Here is a 9867-nt window from a genome sequence, read left to right as displayed (position 1 = left end):
GGTTTGAAGCTCCGTCAAAATAAAGCGTCCAACTATCATCTTCGGTCATGAGTAGATCTTCGTCACAGAAATCATACTCATCTTCTTCTTTCTCAACTTCTTCTAGTGGAAAATCTGCTAGGAAGTCAAAAACAGCAGAACCTTTGATGGCTTTTTGTGGTACAAATTTCAAGTCCAACTGAGCAAGGTTGACTATCCACCATGATAATCTACCATTGAGTGTTGCTTTTTCGAATAAGTACTTGAGAGGATCCATCTTGGACACGACATGCACTGTATGAGTGAGCATGTAATGTCTTAATTTCATTTCTAACAGGCTAAAGTCGTCTCACCTAATCAAAAGTAATTACTAAATCCTCTAACTAATGTAGATAGGGAAGTAGAGTCGAATCCACAAAGAAACGAGTGTTTCTATTCCTTATTAATTAATATAATCTAGATTATAAAGTAACCAAAATATTATAATCGAAGGAAACTAAACTACGAAGATTAAGAATAAGGAGAAAACAATGAATAAAAGTCCTAAGGCATAGGCTCACCAACAAATAATATTCCAAGGTAAAACATAATAATCAATCATCAATGCATACATTAATCAGATCATAAAGGGCTTTCGCTACGTATTACAATCACACAATTAATCTACCGGAATTAAATCTCATCTCTCGAATCTCGACTTAACCATTTATAAATTAACCTGCCTATTGAAACTAGACCTAAACATTAATTCTCATCTTTCGAGTCTCGAATCAATATTGTCAAACTCATGCATAAAAGATCTGCGCAAATCTAGTCACAGAGCATTAAATCAATCAATAGGAAATCAATCTAGCATTGACAATTAACAACAATAATTTACCCCTTCATATTATTTATGGATCCCTACAAACCTTAGAAATAAAACTAATCACAGATAATTAAAGCTAAACTAATCAAAATAAATAAAGAAGACATGATCAAAGGAATAAAAATAAATAACTAAGATTAAGAGAAGAGAAATTGTTACCAAAGAAATCTGGAATTAAGAATAAAGTTAAGAACAAAGTATAAGAGAGAGAAACTAATCTAAAAGCTAAGTAGAGAGAAAAAATCTAAGAAAGAATTCAGAAAGAGTAAAAGAAGATACTAAACTCGCTTAACGTAGAAGTATTTATACTAAGTAAGAATCCTAAACTAAAACAAACTTAAACGACGCTAATTCATTGTTATCTAAAAGCGCGCCTTTTTTTTGCTCATCATGGAGTTTCTCGCGCCCGGCCGGACGCGAATTCGGCCGCCAGCCTTGCTTCCCTCGCCCGGCCGGGCGTGCCTCCGGGCGCCAACTTTTTTGGCTGGGCGGCACTCTTGGGCAACTATTTGGACTTCGATTGGGCTTCAATTCTTCGGGCCAATTTGGATTTCCTCTTCGGGTCTTGAATACGTGGTCCAAATGCCCTGTTATCACATATACCGAGCCCTTAATCACCGGTGCGATGACTCTAACCGACCCTGGACTATAGAAACTAGTCGTGCTTCTCCAATGCTCGTAGTTGCTCCATAAAATCTCGGGTTAATGCTCCAAAAGTGCAAATCCCTACAAAAGTCAACCAAATCTACGAAAACACTAAAAAACACCAATTAGTAATAAAAGTGGCTCTAAAGAGCCAAAAACACTACTAATTACGACCAAGGGACGGGGGTAAAATACTATATAAAATAGACATATCAAACTCCCCCAAGCCAAACCTTTGCTTGTCCCTAAGCAAAGATCTCATCAATGAATAAATAAATATGCTTCACCTCAAAAAAATAAAAATCAAGCACAAACAATTCAAGGTAAATCCAATAAACATGCTTCAAAGTCAATCAATCAAATCCATCCAATTACCCTTCCTCCCTAACAATTGTCAAATAGAGCAAACCACAAGATCATATAGAATTCAAGACTAGTGCTCACGCGCTCACCTCTCATTCATGTGGCGAGTAAAAGATGTACTCGATCGCTCTCCAACCAACCCCTTTAATATGAACAATGCCCTCCCAACTCAGACTCTCTTGTGTATAAAAAGATGTACACTCAACCTACTAGTCAACTCGAAATATGTCAAATCATAACTTGCATTGATAAACAACACTTTCACATTTATACAACTCTATGCACAAAGGTCGGAAGGTCTTTAAAGCTTGTAATGTAAGGCTAGGGTAAAGGGTAGGAATCATTTGGGAACAAGTGAGAGAAAAGCTATGCTTAAGGGAGCAAATCCTAGTAAAACCCACGATCAAAATAAATAATGATCAACATCTCCTACATAACCAACTCTAACAAAAATCCACCAAATATAATCCAATCACAAACAACAATCCCAACACTTACAAAATCACTCATAAGATATAACAATGAAGAATGGGAGTGAATAAACAAACTTTATTTTCCAAACTTGAATTTTTCATTGAAGCTCAAAATTTTTTTCTTTCTTCCTTTTGATCAAAAAACCAATTAAAATATTTGAACATTGAACAACTTTTTTTATTTTTGCTTTCTTTTCTATTGAAGTTCACTTTTTTTTCTTGAACTTCTCCTTTTTTTTCTATCATAACATCATGCTTTATTTTTTCAAGAAAATATAACTTTCAAACTCATCAAAAATAAACATGATCAAAAACAAAATAACTTCTCAAAACCCACCCAAATTTTGCAAATAAAAAGCACACTACAAACTCCCTCACCTCACTCACTAATAGCTCCCCCAAGCCAAGCTTGGGACTAGTAACCAATGGGGCAAAATAAGCTTGTAATGTGGCTAATAATCAACAAAAATTCAAGGCAACAACATGGGTAGCAAGAAGGGAACGAATGTATCTACAATCATCTGAAGGCTATCTAAAAGAACAAATGCCTTCGTCCTCTTCAATGTGCATAATAATGAATCATATAAACATTACTTATAGATGCAAACCAACACTCAAATTCATTGACATACCAGGAACTATCACACATTCCTAACCAAATCAACTAGTCAAGCACTATATTCACAAGTAGTTGGGCAAAATTAACACATGTTTAAGAATCCAAACAATTAAACTTTAAATCATGATCAACAAATTCACAATGCTTATCATCATATACCAAGAATCAAAACAAATTTTCTCAAGTAAGAGGCACAGGGAAGCATGATTTACAATTCATTGGAGAGTATTTTGTATTTTTTTATTTTTTTATTTTTTTTGTATTTTTCATATAAAAGAAAGCAATAAAACTAACCTAGAAATCAATAAATCTAAACTTAGAAAACACACCAAAAATAAAATAAAAGAGGAAAAATAAAGATACCAAATCCAAAATTTCCCCCAAGCCAGAATCAGACAATGTCCTCATCGGCTCGGGAACTAGCCCAGCATAGCTAGTCCTCATCATCCTCATCCATGGATCCGAAACCTCCACCTCCACTGCCATTTGCGCCACCTGCACCAGAAGAGCTGCCACCAAAATAATCAGCGTGAAAACTCCCCCCCCCCCCCCCCCGCCGATCCCCCAAAAGGAATTTCCTAACCGTACCCATGGAAGGCAGAATACTCAGTATAAATGCCATGGGCAGTGGATCCCTATCGTATCCCTAGGGTGGAGGCTGAAACCAGTCAGGGTAGATGGAATCGTCGGGAATGTTGCCCCGACGAGCATAATCATCGTACATAGGGTAGAGAACTCTACCCTAGTTCCTCTCAAGGTACCCTAACCTCTGGTCAATGGAGCCTACCATCTTCCTAAGGTCAGTGAGAATGCTCGATACGGCCTAAAGCCTGACCTATACTCTGAAGGTCCCAAACTGGGTCAGGGTCGACATGGGGGACGGAGTGAGGCATGCGAGGTGGAGAAAACGCTACCTCGGGCTCAGGCTGGGATGGTGGAACTGGTGCTGGTACTGGTGGTGCTTGCCCCCTAGCATTGGAACCTAAAAGTTTGTACGTGTAGGACGCTTGCCCAGGGGGAATAGAGGTCAAGTCAGGACTATGTAGGGAAAAGAACGGCGCCAAATTTTGACAGGCTAAAGTCGTCTCACCTAATCAAAAGTAATTCCTAAATCCTCTAACTGATGTAGATAGGGAAGTAGGGTTGAATCAACAGAGAAACGAGTGTTTCTATTCCTAATTAATTAATATAATATAGATTATAAAGTAACCAAAATATTATAATCGAAGGAAACTAAACTACGAAGATTAAGAATAAGGAGAAAACAATGAATAAAAGGCCTAGGGCATAGGCTCACCAATAAATAATATTCCAAGGTAAAACATAATAATCAATCATCAATGCATACATTAATCAGATCATAAAGGGATTTCGATACATATTACAATCACACAATTAATCTACCGGTATTAAATCCCATCTCTCGAATCTCGACTTAACCATTTATAAATTAACATGCCTATTGAAACTAGACCTAAACATTAATCCTCATCTTTCGAATCTCGAATCAATATTATCAAACTCATGCATAAAAGATCTGCACAAATCTAGTCAAATAGCATTAAATCAATCAATAAGAAATTAATCTAGCATTGACAATTAACAACAATAATTTACCCCTTCATATTATTTATGGATCCCCACAAACCATAGAAATAATACTACTCACACATAATTAAAGCTAAACTAATCAAAATAAATAAACAAGACCATGATCAAAGGAATAAAAATGAATAACTAAGATTAAGAGCAGAGAAATTGTTACCAAAGAAATCTGGAATTAAGAATAGAGTTAAGAACAAAGTATAAGAGAGAGAAACTAATGTAAAAGCTAAGTAAAGAGAGAAAATCTAAGAAAGAATTAAGAAAGAGTAAAAGAAGATACTAAACTCGCTTAACGGAGAAGTATTTATACTAAGCAGGAATCCGAAACTAAAACAAACTTAAACGACGCTAATCGTCTCCTAATAATAACACGCGCTCGATCGCGCGAGGCACCGCCTGATCAGGCGCGCCTTTTTTTGCTTATCAGGGAGTTTCTCGCGCCCGGTCGAGCGCGAGTTCGGGCGCTAGCCTTGCTTCCCTCGCCCAGCCGGGCGCCAGCTATTTTGGCTGGGCGGCACTCTTGGGCAACTATTTGGACTTCGATTGGGCTTCAATTCTTCGGGCCAATTTGGATTTCCTCTTCGGGCCTTGAATACTTGGTCCAAATGCCTCGGTATCACATATACCGAGACCTTAATCACCGGTGCGATGACTCTAACCGACCCTGGACTATAGAAACTAGTCGTGCTTCTCCAATGCTCGTAGTTGCTCCATAAAATCTCGGGTTAATGCTCCAAAAGTGCAAATCCCTACAAAAGTCAACCAAATCTACGAAAACACTAAAAAACACCAATTAGTAATAAAAGTGGCTCTAAAGAGCCAAAAACACTACTAATTACGACCAAGGGACGGGGGTAAAATACTATATAAAATAGACATATCAAACTCCCCCAAGCCAAACCTTTGCTTGTCCCTAAGCAAAGATCTCATCAATGAATAAATAAATATGCTTCACCTCAAAAAAATAAAAATCAAGCACAAACAATTCAAGGTAAATCCAATAAACATGCTTCAAAGTCAATCAATCAAATCCATCCAATTACCCTTCCTCCCTAACAATTGTCAAATAGAGCAAACCACAAGATCATATAGAATTCAAGACTAGTGCTCACGCGCTCACCTCTCATTCATGTGGCGAGTAAAAGATGTACTCGATCGCTCTCCAACCAACCCCTTTAATATGAACAATGCCCTCCCAACTCAGACTCTCTTGTGTATAAAAAGATGTACACTCAACCTACTAGTCAACTCGAAATATGTCAAATCATAACTTGCATTGATAAACAACACTTTCACATTTATACAACTCTATGCACAAAGGTCGGAAGGTCTTTAAAGCTTGTAATGTAAGGCTAGGGTAAAGGGTAGGAATCATTTGGGAACAAGTGAGAGAAAAGCTATGCTTAAGGGAGCAAATCCTAGTAAAACCCATGATCAAAATAAATAATGATCAACATCTCCTACATAACCAACTCTAACAAAAATCCACCAAATATAATCCAATCACAAACAACAATCCCAACACTTACAAAATCACTCATAAGATATAACAATGAAGAATGGGAGTGAATAAACAAACTTTATTTTCCAAACTTGAATTTTTCATTGAAGCTCAAAATTTTTTTCTTTCTTCCTTTTGATCAAAAAACCAATTAAAATATTTGAACATTGAACAACTTTTTTTATTTTTGCTTTCTTTTCTATTGAAGTTCACTTTTTTTTCTTGAACTTCTCCTTTTTTTTCTATCATAACATCATGCTTTATTTTTTCAAGAAAATATAACTTTCAAACTCATCAAAAATAAACATGATCAAAAACAAAATAACTTCTCAAAACCCACCCAAATTTTGCAAATAAAAAGCACACTACAAACTCCCTCACCTCACTCACTAATAGCTCCCCCAAGCCAAGCTTGGGACTAGTAACCAATGGGGCAAAATAAGCTTGTAATGTGGCTAATAATCAACAAAAATTCAAGGCAACAACATGGGTAGCAAGAAGGGAACGAATGTATCTACAATCATCTGAAGGCTATCTAAAAGAACAAATGCCTTCGTCCTCCTCAATGTGCATAATAATGAATCATATAAACATTACTTATAGATGCAAACCAACACTCAAATTCATTGACATACCAGGAACTATCACACATTCCTAACCAAATCAACTAGTCAAGCACTATATTCACAAGTAGTTGGGCAAAATTAACACATGTTTAAGAATCCAAACAATTAAACTTTAAATCATGATCAACAAATTCACAATGCTTATCATCATATACTAAGAATCAAAACAAATTTTCTCAAGTAAGAGGCACAGGGAAGCATGATTTACAATTCATTGGAGAGTATTTTGTATTTTTTTATTTTTTTATTTTTTTTGTATTTTTCATATAAAAGAAAGCAATAAAACTAACCTAGAAATCAATAAATCTAAACTTAGAAAACACACCAAAAATAAAATAAAAGAGGAAAAATAAAGATACCAAATCCAAAATTTCCCCCAAGCCAGAATCAGACAATGTCCTCATCGGCTCGGGAACTAGCCCAGCATAGCTAGTCCTCATCATCCTCATCCATGGATCCGAAACCTCCACCTCCACTGCCATTTGCGCCACCTGCACCAGAAGAGCTGCCACCAAAATAATCAGCGTGAAAACTCCCCCCCCCCCCCCCCCCCCGCCGATCCCCCAAAAGGAATTTCCTAACCGTACCCATGGAAGGCAGAATACTCAGTATAAATGCCATGGGCAGTGGATCCCTATCGTATCCCTAGGGTGGAGGCTGAAACCAGTCAGGGTAGATGGAATCGTCGGGAATGTTGCCCCGACGAGCATAATCATCGTACATAGGGTAGAGAACTCTACCCTAGTTCCTCTCAAGGTACCCTAACCTCTGGTCAATGGAGCCTACCATCTTCCTAAGGTCAGTGAGAATGCTCGATACGGCCTAAAGCCTGACCTATACTCTGAAGGTCCCAAACTGGGTCAGAGTCGACATGGGGGACGGAGTGAGGCATGCGAGGTGGAGAAAACGCTACCTCGGGCTCAGGCTGGGATGGTGGAACTGGTGCTGGTACTGGTGGTGCTTGCCCCCTAGCATTGGAACCTAAAAGTTTGTACGTGTAGGACGCTTGCCCAGGGGGAATAGAGGTCAAGTCAGGACTATGTAGGGAAAAGAACGGCGCCAAATTTTGACAGGCTAAAGTCGTCTCACCTAATCAAAAGTAATTCCTAAATCCTCTAACTGATGTAGATAGGGAAGTAGGGTTGAATCAACAGAGAAACGAGTGTTTCTATTCCTAATTAATTAATATAATATAGATTATAAAGTAACCAAAATATTATAATCGAAGGAAACTAAACTACGAAGATTAAGAATAAGGAGAAAACAATGAATAAAAGGCCTAGGGCATAGGCTCACCAATAAATAATATTCCAAGGTAAAACATAATAATCAATCATCAATGCATACATTAATCAGATCATAAAGGGATTTCGATACATATTACAATCACACAATTAATCTACCGGTATTAAATCCCATCTCTCGAATCTCGACTTAACCATTTATAAATTAACATGCCTATTGAAACTAGACCTAAACATTAATCCTCATCTTTCGAATCTCGAATCAATATTATCAAACTCATGCATAAAAGATCTGCACAAATCTAGTCAAATAGCATTAAATCAATCAATAAGAAATTAATCTAGCATTGACAATTAACAACAATAATTTACCCCTTCATATTATTTATGGATCCCCACAAACCATAGAAATAATACTACTCACACATAATTAAAGCTAAACTAATCAAAATAAATAAACAAGACCATGATCAAAGGAATAAAAATGAATAACTAAGATTAAGAGCAGAGAAATTGTTACCAAAGAAATCTGGAATTAAAAATAGAGTTAAGAACAAAGTATAAGAGAGAGAAACTAATGTAAAAGCTAAGTAAAGAGAGAAAATCTAAGAAAGAATTAAGAAAGAGTAAAAGAAGATACTAAACTCGCTTAACGGAGAAGTATTTATACTAAGCAGGAATCCGAAACTAAAACAAACTTAAACGACGCTAATCGTCTCCTAATAATAACACGCGCTTGATAGGCTTATCGCGTACCTAACAAAAATAACCTAACTATTCCTTCTAACTGTGTAGTAGGGCAAGTAAGGATCGAATCCCAAGAGACTATGGTTCATTCAATTAATCAGACTCAATTAATCACTAAGCACGTGACCAATCAATAATGGATGATAATAATCAACTAATTTATTAAATAACACAATTAACTAGAGGAAATATTAATCAATAAACTAAAGCATCCAAGATCAAGCATCACCACGATTATGATTGATAAACTAATAAATCTACCCCCAATATATAAATCAATTGACAAGAAGAAAAGCAATCCCTAATAATAATACCAAAGGTCTCTTCCGAGTTATCAATGGCTTCCCAAATTAACTATCAAGCCTACTTCCGTGGAATCAAGCGAATAAGGGACATTAAACACCATGCCTAGATTCCTAATTATTCAATCATCTACTTCCGTGATGATCTTCAAACCCTTAATTGAAATAACCTAATCCCGTTAATACCCAACTTCCGTTGCAATAAGAACAAAGGGATGATAACAATACTAATTATCCCTAATCTAGTATTGGCATAAACACAATCAATTAAGCATGTCAATTGGGATTATTATTGGGGAATTTAAAGATCTACTTTATACATCAATCATAATCGGGCTTAGCAAGATCCCGGATTAAGGAAACTACTCACAAATCATAATTAAATCAAAAACAAGATCTAATAGAGAACACATAATTAAAGAACTATAAAATAAATAAAAGAGATGGAAAGTAAGAAATACCAAATACTTCAATTGATGATCTTGAATTCTTGAGGAACAATTAATAAAACTAGGATTAAAGATTGAAATTGCTTAAGAAAATAAAACTAGGGTTCTTGAGAGTTTTCTAGGGCTTAAGGAGAAAACTAATGAAAAACTAACTGTCTAAAAGTTAATTACAAAAGGGTATTTATACCCCCAAAAGATAATATTTCGGAAAAATAAGAAAATACGCGTTCTTGAGCTTTGCCCGGTCTGACCGGGCGGACCTCGCCCGGTCGGGCGGAGGAAGGCTGCGTAAAATACGACAGTTTTCCTTCTTTGCCCGGTCTGACCGGGCGAACCTCGCCCGGTCGGGCGCGCGTAACACGTTTCCAAAATTGCATCTCATAACTTGATTTCTTCATCGCCCGGTCTGACCGGGCGAAGCCTGCCCGATCGGGCATTCCACATAA

Source organism: Chenopodium quinoa, unplaced genomic scaffold (genome assembly GCF_001683475.1).
Source record: "Chenopodium quinoa cultivar QQ74 unplaced genomic scaffold, ASM168347v1, whole genome shotgun sequence".
NCBI lineage: Eukaryota > Viridiplantae > Streptophyta > Magnoliopsida > Caryophyllales > Amaranthaceae > Chenopodium > Chenopodium quinoa.
Note: the sequence above shows the minus strand (reverse complement) of the source record.